At 32.0% G+C, this 15,272-nt stretch overlaps 2 pseudogenes; one reads left to right on the forward strand and one right to left on the reverse strand.

Annotated features, from left to right (window-relative positions):
• Positions 1 to 8,127: 8,127 nt before the first annotated feature.
• On the reverse strand, positions 8,128 to 10,364 carry LOC143078621 (uncharacterized; annotated as a pseudogene).
• Positions 10,365 to 11,313: 949 nt separating this feature from the next.
• LOC143078622 (uncharacterized) lies at positions 11,314 to 14,003 on the forward strand (annotated as a pseudogene).
• Positions 14,004 to 15,272: the final 1,269 nt, after the last annotated feature.

Consider the following 15,272-nt stretch of genomic DNA (forward strand, 5'->3'; position numbering starts at 1 on the left):
CCCGTAAAAATTTGACGTCATAAAACAAAATAACTGACGCCACAATGGAAACGTGATTGTTGTATGCTTCAAAAGTTCAAGAGGCCGGGTCAGCTAGGATTAGCAATAAGGTGTATTGTGTCCCAAAGTTGGTGTCATTTTTATCATACGATCCGTCCTGACATAGAAATATTATTGGTTTACAATGACTGAGGCCATATATATTTACATGATAAATGTAAATAAGTTCAGTTTTGGTTGATGTGGTCAAATAATTTTGTTAAAACGACTTGGTCTGATACATGTATATATATCTAAACTACTGAAATTTGTTTACAATTCAATGTTTTGAATAAAAAGAGGACTTGGAGAAAATTGCTGGTACTCTAAATTGATGTGGAATTTATTTTGTAGCCAATGTGTTACAATATTGCTGTCATTTGAATTATACAATCCATCGTGATATGTAACTATAAGTGATTTACTATGCGGCTATATATATATATATTAAGATTTACATTATAAAGTGTAAATATGGTCAGTTTTGGTTGATGCTGTCACATATGGTCAGTTTTGGTTGATGCTGTCAAATATAAAAAAAGAAGATGTGGTATGATTGCCAATGAGACAACTATCCACAAAAGACCAAAATGACAGGCATTAACAACTATAGGTCACCGTACGGCCTTCAACAATGAGCAAAGCTCATACCGCATAGTAAGCTATAAATATGGTCAGTTTTCATGGTGTTTTGGGTGATGCGGACAAATAATTATGTTATATCCATGAGTCAGTCTGAGATATCAAAACTACTGAAATTAGTTTACGATTCAAAATTTTGATTAAAAAGAGGACATGCTGGCACTATAAACTGATGCGAGCATAATTTTGTTTTTCAATATTGCTTTCCTTTATATTAAACAACCCATCCTGCTATAAAAATATAAGCTCGTGCAATATAAAATTTTACTCGGAACAATATTCCCCAATATTCATGCAATAACCCTATAATATAGATCATTTGTATTATCATGATTATACACCCATCCTTATATAAAAATATTGCAGATTTACTATGCGACTATAAGAGTTACATAAAAAAAGAGCAAATATGGTCAGTTTTGGTTGATGTGGTCAAATATGGTCAGTTTTAGTTGATGCTTTCAAATATGGTCAGTTTTGATTGATGCAGACAAATAATTTTGTTACATGAGTCAGTCTGAGATATGAAAACTACTGATATTTGTTTCTGATGCGATATTTTGAATAAAAATAGGAAATGCTGGCACCCTCAATTGATTTCAAATATTGCAGTTATTTATATACTACAGTCCGTCGACCTAAAATTATAACTGAATTGCTGTACAGCTATATAGATTTACATAATAAAAAGCAAATAAGGTAAGTTTTGGTTGATGCAGTCAAAAGATTTTATTACACGACTCAGTCTGAAGTATAAAAACTACTGATATTTGTTGATGATTCAATATTTAGGATTAAGGGGAGGGGGTCCAGGGGTTGGAACCCCACTTTTTTTTTTAACATCAATGCATTTGAATGGGAGCATATAGTTGGACCCCCCCCCCCCCCCCTAGCCTTTTAAAAATGGCTGGATCTGCCCCTGCATGCTGGCACTATAAATTGATGCGAACAAATTTGTTTTCCAAAATTGCTGTAACTTGTATATATTACAGTCCCTCTAGACCTAAAATTAAAAATGATTTACTGTGCAGCTATATAGATTTGCAGAAAGAAAAAGCAAATAATGGCAGTTTAGATTGATGCGGTCTAAAGATTTGTGTTAAACAGGTCGTCCGAGGTATGAAAACTAATCGTAAACTGATATTATATTGGTTGATGAGGTCCGATAATTTTGTTATGCGATAACGAGCCATCCTGACTCCCGGAATAACAAATGTAAAACAATTCAAATAATAATGCCCCCCCCCCCCCCCTAAAACTAACGGCCTAATTTATGTACAAAAAATGAAAGAAAAACAAATAATTTATGTGACACATCAACAAAAGAAAATCACTGAATTAATTGCTCCTGACTTGGAACAGGCACATACATGCAGAATATGGCGTGGTTAACAGGTTTAAATAAACATGTTCTCTTGCCGATTATAAATCTGAAATAAAACCGGCAAAATAGCAAAACTCTATATAATTTAAATCGCTTTTTTACCCAAGCCTTTATATTAAGGCACTGGCTACGGTTACATGGAAATGTAACAATAAAAAAAATATTATTGTTACATTGGAGACTAATTGCCGGAATGCAAAGTTGGGTGAGGAACTGATTAATTACAAATGTAACAATAATTACAACGGCAACGGTTCCATTACGTTATTGTTACATGAAAAACAGCAATGTACGCTAGATTGATTAAATTTAAAAATACTAAGAAATTCTGTATGTACACGTATCCGTGGAGGACGTAATTTCGTTCATCAAAAATGTGTCTGACTTTAAAAACAACTTACTGGATTTGTAGAAATTGTCATTGTAAATAAAAAATTACAGTAAATAAATTGTATGTTATAAATGTATGTAATAAATGTCCTCAACTTTTATTATTTAGTACATATTACTAGTCCCATCGTACATTGCTTTTTTTCATGTAACAATAACGCAATGTAACCGTAGCCTCAATAATTATTGTTACATTCGTAATGAAACAGGTCCTTACCCAACCATGCATTCCGGCATTCAGTCTCCAATGTAACAATACTATTTTCATTATTGTAACATTTCCATGTAACCGTAGCCAGTGCCTTATATTAAGGCAAAAAGGTCTTAAAACTTCTAAATAAACTCTAGCCGTAGAATCTATAAATCAATTTTATCCGTAGAATTTATAAATCAATTTTAGCCGTAGAACTTATAAATCAATTCTGGAAATAGAATTTATAAAAATCAATTCTAGCCGTAGAATTAGAAATCAATTCTAACCGTAGAACTGTTCTAGAAGTAGAACTGACCAAATATTTAGTCAGTTCTAGCTAGAACTGTCTAAAACTGTTCTAGGGTAGAACTGTCAGGATCAGTTCTAGGTAGAACTGTCCAATCAGTTCTAGGTAGAACTGACCAAATCAGTTCTAGCTAAAACAGTTCTAACCTAGAACTGACTAAAAGGTGTCAGGCTGACAGTTCTACGTACTGTTCTAGAACAGTTCTCCTGACAGATTTAATGAGAGGTTAGAAGTGATCTCCACTGTACGAGTGGCAATGGGACAACTCGCCATCTTAGTCACAATTTATAAAAGTAAACCATTATAGGTCAAATTACGGACTTCAACAAGGAGCAAGACTAATCTTAACTACAATAAAGAGAGTGAATAATAATATAAACAAAATAAACATCATAATTAAGATTAAAAGAAAGACCGACAGTTTTTTTGACAATTTCTTCATATTAACATGATATAATTATCCAAAAAGGAAAACATTTTTTTTTCATATTTGAAATTGTTTTGAATTTGTCGTTTTTTCTTTCAGATCAGTACAATCCCGAAACAAGAACAACGACAATTTTTAGCACGTACATTTACGGAGACATGTTTTAAAAAACAGATTTTTTTTTCAATTTAAGTAGAACCTGTTAAATTTTTACTATTTTCAATTTGTTTAATTTACATTTATATTTTGTTTTATCATGCAGCTCAAAAAATTTTCTTATTTTCAAGGCAGCTAAATTCAAGTGCAACATAGACATTGAGCTGCAAAATTATCTTATTTTCAAGGCAGCTAAGTGCAACATATACATTGAGCTGCAAAAGTTTCTTATCATCTACATCCGATTTCACCTGGATAGATGACGCTTGATAACGCTAGTTGATCTAGCGAAATATTGCGTTTATTTTCATCATTTTGTAAATATTTTAAACAGTCTTATATTTACATACCCAATAGTGTGTTAAAATTACATTGTTAGGCAATCTATAATTTTATTTGTGTAATTGAATTAATCTCTTACGGTACTGATTAATCCACACTCCCATAAATTTGTATGTCATGTGCTGCTATTTATAGGCACTTATATCTATATTTAGATATATAGATTATTTGTTAGTTTTTTGTACCACGATTACCCTCTTTTTAAAATGTGCTTTGTGTTTTTTTTACAAGGAACTCTTGACCAAACTATGAATTTTGAACTCTTGACCTATGCATATTTGGTGTGTCTCTTGGTAGGATTTCCTTGACGTCAAGTCAGGAGTCTCAGGTTTTTGTTAGGGAGCTACCATTTGATTTTTATGGGGGGGCTAGGATGAAAAATGTGGTCCTGCATTTTTTTTAGTTGTAATCTCTGTCCTGCCTTTTTATTTTTTACTCTATTCGGTCCTGCTTTTTTTTTTAGTTTATCCTGACTTTTTTTTTTTTGCAAGTGTCTCATCCTGCCTTTTTTTTTTGCAAGTGTCTCATCCTGCCTTTTTTTTTTACTCAAAACTCCTGTCCTGCCTATTTTTTTCAAATTTCATCCTAGCCCCCCCCCCCCCCCCCCCTTAAAAATCAAATGGTAGCTCCCTTAGTCTTGTTTGTTTTTAATTGTAAGTTTATTTCTATGTTTTGGAGTTTGAAATAGTAAACATTTTGTTTAGGGGCCATCTGAAGCCCGCCTGCGGACGAGGGATTTCCTCGCTTTGTTAAAGACCCATTGGTGGCCTTCGACTGCATTCTGCTCTTTGGAAATGTTCCTGTCACTTTTACTAATTTCATATTTCTATTCTCAATTTTTAAGAATGTTTGGTTCAAATTAAAACTAAATCCTTTAATTTCTGTGAAAGTCAAGAGAAAACATTTACTGCTTCAGTAGCACCATGTGCTGCAAGTTTTGCTAGATAAAGCAAAATGTTTCAATCAGTTTACCTTAAATTTCATTTCATAGTCATGTAGATATGAATAGTCTGTTTTTACATCTTAAAAGTTCACACAGAAGGTATACGCATATCAATAAACTGAACTCAGTGCAAAGAACCTTTAAAGTACACTTAGACAGAGAGCTCAATCTAGTGAAACACTTTGTTATGCTGGTCAAATATAACTTGAATTATCACTGTCTGTTACCAAATTGCACCCAGATTCTGAAAAAAAATGCAAGTTAATTGTAATAGAAGTAGAATTCAATTGAAGTAAATACACTATTTACTGAAATGAATGTAGAATATGTCTATTTGCCACAGATGCCCCTGCTTGTGAACAAAAAAATGAGTAAACTTCCACATGTAGATGCAGGATTCACGTAATTTTGACCGTTTTGTGACCATAAGCATTGTGTATAAGCTTCAAAACATTTGATTGAGGCAAACTAAAGTTAAAGAACGGTAACAACAGATTTAGTATTTTTCCTATCTTCAGGTTCCGTGTTGACATTTGTATCATTGGTACTCGTACCACATCTTCTTACATCTATTTAACTCGTGTACAGTGACGCCACCCAATATCTAACTTAATAGATCTGTGCTATGGGGTAATAAGCATTACGTATAAGGTTTATAACATTTGATTGAGTCAAACTTATTTAAGAGAATGGAAACGAAAAATTCAACACTTTTTATGTTTTTAAAGGGACATGCTAACTCATGAACGGTAAAATTGACGCTACCAAATTTCAAATTTGATTTTGTGTTTTGTGGTAATAAGCATCGTCTCAGGTTAAGGATGGTTGGAATCCCGCTTACATGTTCAACCCCGTCTTATTCGGTATGTATGTGCCTGTCACAAGTCAGGGGACTGTAATTCAGTGGTTGTCGTTTGTTTATGTGTTACATATTTGTTTTCCGTTCATTTTTTGTACATAAACTTGTCCGTTTCTTTTCTCGTTTGAATATTGTTTTACATTGTCATTTATGTGCCTTTTATACCTGACTATGCGGTATGGACTTTGCTCATTGTTGAAGGCCGTATATGACCTATTGTTGTTAATTTCTGTGTAATCTGGTCTCTTGTGGAGAGTTCTCATTGGCACTCATGCCACATTAGGTGGAGGGTGGGGATCCCGATAACATGTTTAACCCCGCCTTATTCTGTATGTATGTGCCTGTCCCAAGTCAGGAGCCTGTAATTCAGTGATTGCCGTTTATTTATGTGTTACATTTTTGTTTTCCGTTCATTTTTTGTACATAAATTGGGCCGTTAATTTTCTCGTTTGAACTGTTTTACAATGTTATGTCGGTGCCTTTCACACATGTAGCTGACTATGCGGTATGGACTTTGCGCATTGTTGAAGGCCGTATGGTGACCTATAGTTGTTAATTTCTGTGTCATTTGGTCTCTTGTGGAGAGTTTTCATGGGCACTCATGCCACATCTTCTTTTTCATATTGTGTATAAGTTTTGTAGTATTTGGTTGAGGCAAACTAAAGTCTGGAAAACGGAACCCATCTTTTGGACGTTCGGGACGGACAGACTATAGGGTAACACTTTATGCCCCTCCACTATGGCGCAAACACAGAAGTTCAGACTATTGTGCTGGTGATACTCATCTAACTAGCACTTTTATTAACCCACACACAATTTTATTATCAAAATATTCAATCTTAATTTTGATTTCTTTATTTTGGGCAGAATGATTATAGATCATTATATGCATGCCCTTCACAAGGAGTATCAAATTTGTCAAATTTATTGTACATATACATTTTTGTAATATGTTATAGCTTATCTTTCAACTAATTAAAGCTTACCAACTTAAATTGACTATCACTTTCTTTTTATATGTCTTTTAACATTCTGTTTTGAACAAAACGATTTGTTACATATACTTCACATGTATTTCTATCAAATCTGACATTATTACAAAGCCAATTGATTAAAATTCAGTCGAACTTGAAACCAAATGTGCAATCAAATATATATGCAAGTCGTCAACTGGTCAAGTGGCTAGATGCACATAGCATTGGTCAATTGAACGACATGTCCCAATTGGGTGGTTTTAAAACGTCTAGAATTTTTAACGGAAATAAGGGATGAGTAAAGGAAAATAAATTAAAACAGAACGATTGAATTAAATAAAAGGATGTTCGATATACTTTATATTTCGGTTTATTTAAAAATCTATACGATGCTTTATTTTTATCTAGTTTCCTAATCAAAATAATTAAAATGAGAAGATAAATACCTTATAGCCTCCTTTACCGTCGATGCTGAAATGTTTAATGTTATAAAACAATTTTAGCGTCTTTGACCTACTTCAACTTTTTATTCGGATACTTGTGGTAATCTTCTCCAAGTTCAACGGGAACATTCGAATGATCTAGAATAGAACCCAGATGGAACCAAGAAGTTGGGTTGCAAAAACCAAACAACCCGGATGTTGAACCAGTTACCATGGTTTCAAACCAAAGAACCCGGATAGAACCAAGGTTCAGAACCAGAAAACCCAGATAGAACCAAGGTTTGAAACCAGAGTGCCCTGATATAACCTAATTGCATTCAGAATTCTCATGACTTTTTATACCTGCAACGTATTTTCCAAATCATTTATTTATTTAGTATATTTATATATAATTATATATAATTTAGTATATTTACGAGTCTAAATTGAAAACTATGTTCAAACCTATGATTGCGTTGGATAAAAACCCCAATTTTTATGCGTGTGCATGTAAAACAAATTTCGTTGTAGAAGGGTCTAAATACAGAACAAACAACATTTTCCAAAAGATTAAAAAAGTGAAGAAGTATATTTAAACACAACGCATTTGACTAACAGGTCGAACAACTGATGTTCTTTAACCCTGCTGACTGCCATTGACGATTGCCAAATAAAATTGATCACAAGATGTAACAAAATGGATCTTAATATAATTTTGTATATTTATATATACATGTAATTATAACCATAAAACGACATTGAATGTAGAATAATTTTTTTCTATGCTTCTCTTGGTCGATATAACCTCGTATCGACCTCAAACAAAGGCTACAATTGTTATATTATTAATCAAGAACTATTGCATGAATAATATATTGTTTTGCATGTCTTCAAAACCATTATTACTGTAAAATTTTCAAATGTTCATACGTTATAACAGAATCACAACAATCAATATATAGATGTTTGCTTATTTAATTGAAACAATATATAACAATTAACAGATAAAGTAACAAGAAATTTACAACAAAAACATTTTGTATATGAAGCTATACCTTTGCAGGGTTGTTCACATATGGGTGAACATTGTAATTTATATTAACAGTTACATTGTTACAGTTATTAAGAAATGGCATTTTCATATCTGGTTGTGGTAGGTTTAAACAATTTTGATTTGTCTTCAATGTCTCTGGTTTCAATATATTTGTATTTGAGGGACCATTACCAATTTCTGTAAGAATTTCATCCAATTGGTTATTAGGCAAAATGTCATTCATTACAGTTTCATTCTGTGAGTTTGATAAAAGCTCTAAATCAAAATTTGCATCACTCAATTCAACAGGAATATTTTCCACCCCTTCATTGGCTTCAACTGTAATTGTACTTTGAGACAAGCAAAGAAAATCTATATTAGATATACATGATTTCTTTCCACATGTTTTTGAGCTTAAAATTTCCGACATATGCCGTTTCTTTTTTTCACAAGTTTTTCCAGAGTAAGTTTGTAGAGATGTTTCTGACTTGTGTCCCGTAACTGTCATTATATGTCTGCTTGGAATATCCGCTTCGTCAAGAAGATGAACAGTTGTTGCTCGGCAGGAATGATTGGTATATATGTGAGAAAGATTTGCCATTTTGCTAATTTCATTCATGAATTGGCCAAGTCTATTATGACCTAGAGGTATATTGTCAAAATACACTCCTTCTTTAGGATATGATCTTGCTTGTTGAAATAATTTTACACATTTAGGATTCAACCTCCTGATATACTTCACAAAAGACTTCACTGGACATCTTTCACCATCTGAAAAAAGCATGTTAAACATTTCTAAATAAAAATTCTCCAGATAAAAGTCTTCTGCAGTCAAATAAGTTTTTTTCTTTATATGATCATAGAGTTTATACAATAATTTCTATTTTGTTTTTCGTATATTATCCCATGCATATATTCATTGATATTTGACATATACATTGTACAACGTATTTACCAACTATAAATATCACATTTTCCTATTAATGTTTGATTGTAATATGACAAAATGGCAAAATAATATTATAAAAATGTCTGCCAGTGTGGTTCACAACACTTGATAAAAAAAATATGGGATATGTAGCTATATTGGTTGATATTTTTTTACTCACTAATGGTTATTAATTATGAAATGAATGATTTATATTTGTATGAGTTTTAATCAGGTCAATAAATAGTGTGGTTCTGATAACTTAATAAAAAAGGTAGGTCAGTCCATTTGTTTTATTTTTATTTTTAAAAATGCAATAGTTTTATGTAGATTGCATCTTTAATATGCATAACATAACTTCTTATATGTATATATTAAATCAATGCAAAAAAAATTTAAAGGGTAGTTACTTTGTAGGTCAATATGTACATGTATATATAGATAACAGTTACCTGTAATTTCATACATTCGTCCATCTGAGGATAATTCACTGTCTGACTGTTGGTTTTTTGTTTGCTCATCAATTACTTTGTAGACATACAATTTGTCATCTGCACCACGCTTAACTGCAAAATGCTTTCTTGTAAGACTTGACAGGTTTTCCCTCCCTCTACGACCAAAGTGCAGCATGATGTCAACAAATACCTAAAACAGAAGAAATTTTAATTGAAGTGGACAGTATGCACACAATTAGATAGATACTAAAAACAAACACAATTTTCAATATTATATGCAAATAATTAGCCATTTTCACTATGAACAGAAGATAAATATTTTATTGACATTGAATAATATTTGTATTTAATTTTGTTATACATCTAATTGTCACATTGACGTGCTGTTCTTATTATAGATTGTTATAGATGATTGTGAAAATTTTCGTCTATAATATTAATATGCATGCGCAATATTAAGCATGTACAAATGTACATGAATAGGTCCATATATACGCATGGAACACCTATTTATAGTATGATTTTTTTTGTATACAACCTCCTTTGTAGCGAAGTCATCCTTTAAAATTCACAATATATTTATTTTTACACTGATAAGGCTTTATGCATGGAATTAAAAAAATGTGTCATACATTGAAGACCTGTTGGTGACCTTCTGCTGTTTTTTTTTATTTGGTCGGGTTGTTGTCTCTTTGACACATTCCCATTTCCATACTCAATTTTATTAATTTTACATGTATGTGACTGCAAAAGCTGTGCATCCTCCAGATTTTTACAAAAATATGAGTACATCTTCTCAATATCACTCTCTTCTATGGAAGGGTGATGTTCTATAGCAGCTAGCCCAAGACGCTTGAGTTCCTTTGTCATACCCTTGAAGGATTTACAGGACCTTTTGAATATTTCTTCATTGCAAATGTCTATGTCCCTACATTTCTGTAAGTGTCTGTTTAGACCTTGTCTATAGGCTTGCATTGTTGTCTTTTTATAATGTTTACCCTCTTTGTTTCTCATTTCCAAATAAAACGATGCCAATGAATCGTCCATTTGCTCTATAGTGTACTGTTCGAATTCTATCGGCTTACTTTTCTCGGTCAAATATTCCCTGAATAGTTTTACTGCTGTGGTGTTCTGCCTTTTTGTGTTTTTTGTTTCAATATTTTCCATTATATTATCCCTATCGTCTTGTCCCAGGGACGCGAATCTACCTTCAGCCATCTGTTCCGCCATGATCGTCTGCAACTACTGCAACAGTCTAGACAGGAAGTCGTTTTGATTGGCCGAGAAGAACATGTGACGATAATTGGGTTTTTTTAAATGTATTTTTAGTAACATGCTGTATGCTCTGTGCAATATGCTGTTTCTGACCTACGAAACGCTAAATATAGCAGAATTAGCGTGCAGCCTGAGTAAATACAAATTAACATGTGACCAAGTCTTAACGAATCACAAATTGCTAAAATAATACGATTAATAATATATATATATACAGAAGATCACCATGCATTTAGAATAAATTTATTCTAAGTTGCATCCTTTACAGAGAGTTGACTGAAAATGGACAGCAAAGTGTAGAATTCAGTATAAGTTTATTTTAAAATGTACCAAATAAATACTAATATAACAGAATTCATTTGTCTTTGTTTTTCATGATTTTTTCTTAAATACATGGGTTATGAAATAAATTTTTACGTTCTGGTCTAAATTTGGCCTCTAATTGCACTTGTCAAAAATTAGAGTGAAAAAAGAGGAAAATCGTTTTTTCCTTTTTTTTATTCTGCTCTCAGTTATGTACCAAATAAATACTAATATTATTAATCGTATTATTTTAGCAATTTGTGATTCGTTAAGACTTGGTCACATGTTCATTTGTATTTACTCAGGCTGCACGCTAATTCTGCTATATTTAGCGTTTCGTAGGTCAGAAACAGCATATTGCACAGAGCATACAGCATGTTACTAAAAATACATTTAAAAAAACCCAATTATCGTCACATGTTCTTCTCGGCCAATCAAAACGACTTCCTGTCTAGACTGTTGCAGTAGTTGCAGACGATCATGGCGGAACAGATGGCTGAAGGTAGATTCGCGTCCCTGGGACAAGATGATAGGGATAATATAATGGAAAATATTGAAACAAAAAACACAAAAAGGCAAAACACCACAGCAGTAAAACTATTCAGGGAATATTTGACCGAGAAAAGTAAGCCGATAGAATTCGAACAGTACACTATAGAGCAAATGGACGATTCATTGGCATCGTTTTATTTGGAAATGAGAAACAAAGAGGGTAAACATTATAAAAAGACAACAATGCAAGCCTATAGACAAGGTCTAAACAGACACTTACAGAAATGTAGGGACATAGACATTTGCAATGAAGAAATATTCAAAAAGTCCTGTAAATCCTTCAAGGGTATGACAAAGGAACTCAAGCGTCTTGGGCTAGCTGCTATAGAACATCACCCTTCCATATAAGAGAGTGATATTGAAAAGATGTACTCATATTTTTGTAAAAATCTGGAGGATGCACAGCTTTTGCAGTATAAGGTAATTTTTATACCAATTACATGTAAAATTAATAAAATTGAGTATGGAAATGGGAATGTGTCAAAGAGACAACAACCCGACCAAATAAAAAAACAACAGCAGAAGGTCACCAACAGGTCTTCAATGTATGACACATTTTTTTAATTCCATGCATAAAGCCTTATCAGTGTAAAAATAAACATATTGTGAATTTTAAAGGATGACTTCGCTACAAAGGAGGTTGTATACAAAAAAAATCATACTATATATAGGTGTTCCATGCGTATATATGGACCTATTCATGTACATTTGTACATGCTTAATATTGCGCATGCATATTAATATTATAGACGAAAATTTTCACAATCATCTATAACAATCTATAATAAGAACAGCACGTCAATGTGACAATTAGATGTATAACAAAATTAAATACAAATATTATTCAATGTCAATAAAATATTTATCTTCTGTTCATAGTGAAAATGGCTAATTATTTGCATATAATATTGAAAATTGTGTTTGTTTTTAGTATCTATCTAATTGTGTGCATACTGTCCACTTCAATTAAAATTTCTTCTGTTTTAGGTATTTGTTGACATCATGCTGCACTTTTGTCGTAGAGGGAGGGAAAACCTGACAAGTCTTACAAGAAAGCATTTTGCAGTTAAGCGTGGTGCAGATGACAAATTGTATGTCTACAAAGTAATTGATGAGCAAACAAAAAACCAACAGTCAGACAGTGAATTATCCTCAGATGGACGAATGTATGAAATTACAGGTAACTGTTATCTATATATACATGTACATATTGACCTACAAAGTAACTACCCTTTAATTTTTTTTTTGCATTGATTTAATATATACGTATAAGAAGTTATGTTATGCATATTAAAGATGCAATCTACATAAAACTATTGCATTTTTAAAAACAAAAATAAAACAAATGGACTGACCTACCTTTTTTATTAAGTTATCAGAACCACACTATTTATTGACCTGATTAAAACTCATACAAATATAAATCATTCATTTCATAATTAATAACCATTAGTGAGTAAAAAAATATCAACCAATATAGCTACATATCCCATATTTTTTTTTTATCAAGTGTTGTGAACCACAGTGGCAGACATTTTTATAATATTATTTTGCCATTTTTTCATATTACAATCAAACATTAATAGGAAAATGTGATATTTATAGTTGGTAAATACGTTGTACAATGTATATGTCAAATATCAATGAATATATGCATGGGATAATATACGAAAACCAAAATAGAAATTATTGTATAAACTCTATGATCATACAAAGAAAAAAACTTATTTGACTGCAGAAGACTTTTATCTGGAGTATTTTTATTTAGAAATGTTTAACATGCTTTTTTCAGATGGTGAAAGATGTCCAGTGAAGTCTTTTGTGAAGTATATCAGGAGGTTGAATCCTAAATGTGTAAAATTATTTCAACAAGCAAGATCATACCCTAAAGAAGGAGTGTATTTTGACAATATACCTCTAGGTCATAATAGACTTGGCCAATTCATGAATGAAATTAGCAAAATGGCAAATCTTTCTCACATATATACCAATCATTCCTGCCGAGCAACAACTGTTCATCTTCTTGACGAAGCGGATATTCCAAGCAGACATATAATGACAGTTACGGGACACAAGTCAGAAACATCTCTACAAACTTACTCTGGAAAAACTTGTGAAAAAAAGAAACGGCATATGTCGGAAATGTTAAGCTCAAAAACATGTGGAAAGAAATCATGTATATCTAATATAGATTTTCTTTGCTTGTCTCAAAGTACAATTACAGTTGAAGCCAATGAAGGGGTGGAAAATATTCCTGTTGAATTGAGTGATGCAAATTTTGATTTAGAGCTTTTATCAAACTCACAGAATGAAACTGTAATGAATGACATTTTGCCTAATAACCAATTTGATGAAATTCTTACAGAATTAAATTGGTAATGGTCCCTCAAATACAAATATATTGAAACCCGAGACATTGAAGACAAATCAAATTTTTTTAAACCTACCACAACCAGATATGAAAATGCCATTTCTTAATAACTGTAACAATGTAACTGTTAATATAAATTACAATGTTCACCCATATGTGAACAACCCTGCAAAGGTATAGCTTCATATACAAAATGTTTTTGTTGTAAATTTCTTGTTACTTTATCTGTTAATTGTTATATATTGTTTCAATTAAATAAGCAAACATCTATATATTGATTGTTGTGATTCTGTTATAACGTATGAACATTTGAAAATTTTACAGTAATAATGGTTTTGAAGACATGCAAAACAATATATTATTCATGCAATAGTTCTTGATTAATAATATAACAATTGTAGCCTTTGTTTGAGGTCGATACGAGGTTATATCGACCAAGAGAAGCATATCGACCTCGGACTTCGTCCTCAGTCGATATGCTTCTCTTGGGTCGATATAACCTCGTATCGACCTCATACAAAGGCTATAATTGTATAATATACTAAAATTGTCTTTGTTTTTCATGATTTTTTCTTAAATACATTGGTTATGAAATAAAATTTTACGTGCGGGTTTAAATTTGGCCTCTAATTGCACTTGTCAGAAATTAGAGTGAAAAAAGAGGAAAATTGATTTTTTTTCCTTTTTTATTATTCTGCTCTCAGTTATTTATATATTCCTAAGGTTTACATAATGCTTTAAGGAGGGAACCAATCTAGCTACAGTTACGTTGAGAGTCAGTTGTAACAAATTTCTACTCACTTTGTCGATTTTTGGTATCTTCTAGTTTCATTTTTTTTTTCAAATGGAACATGTATGCAGTATCTAGCAAAATGGTTTATCATCACAAATAGGATACTGTAAATGTATATATATTTGTGCATTACTATAGTGCAACCTGAATATATACAGAGTTATACAACTTACAATACAAATATCAGCCAGCATAAATAGGCTTATGAAGCACTTTGTTCCGAAAATATTATATAGAGATCAATTATACTAGAACACACCCGCGAAATTGCGGGAATATACAGATTGTAAACTGTTGTAGGATGAATTTTTGTAAAAGATATTATGACTGGAGAATTTCATATAATGTATCAAAAACCCTCTTCCTTTTTTCCAAAGTCCGTTATGTGTTTCCATTCTGTTAAATTCAATATGTTTTCGTGTTTTTGGCCTTGCACCATAATTATTCTTCCCCTTTGCTACAATGCATTTTTGATAAAAGTCAA

The sequence above is a fragment of the Mytilus galloprovincialis genome, chromosome 6 (assembly GCF_965363235.1).
Source record: "Mytilus galloprovincialis chromosome 6, xbMytGall1.hap1.1, whole genome shotgun sequence".
Taxonomy (NCBI): Eukaryota; Metazoa; Mollusca; class Bivalvia; order Mytilida; family Mytilidae; genus Mytilus; species Mytilus galloprovincialis.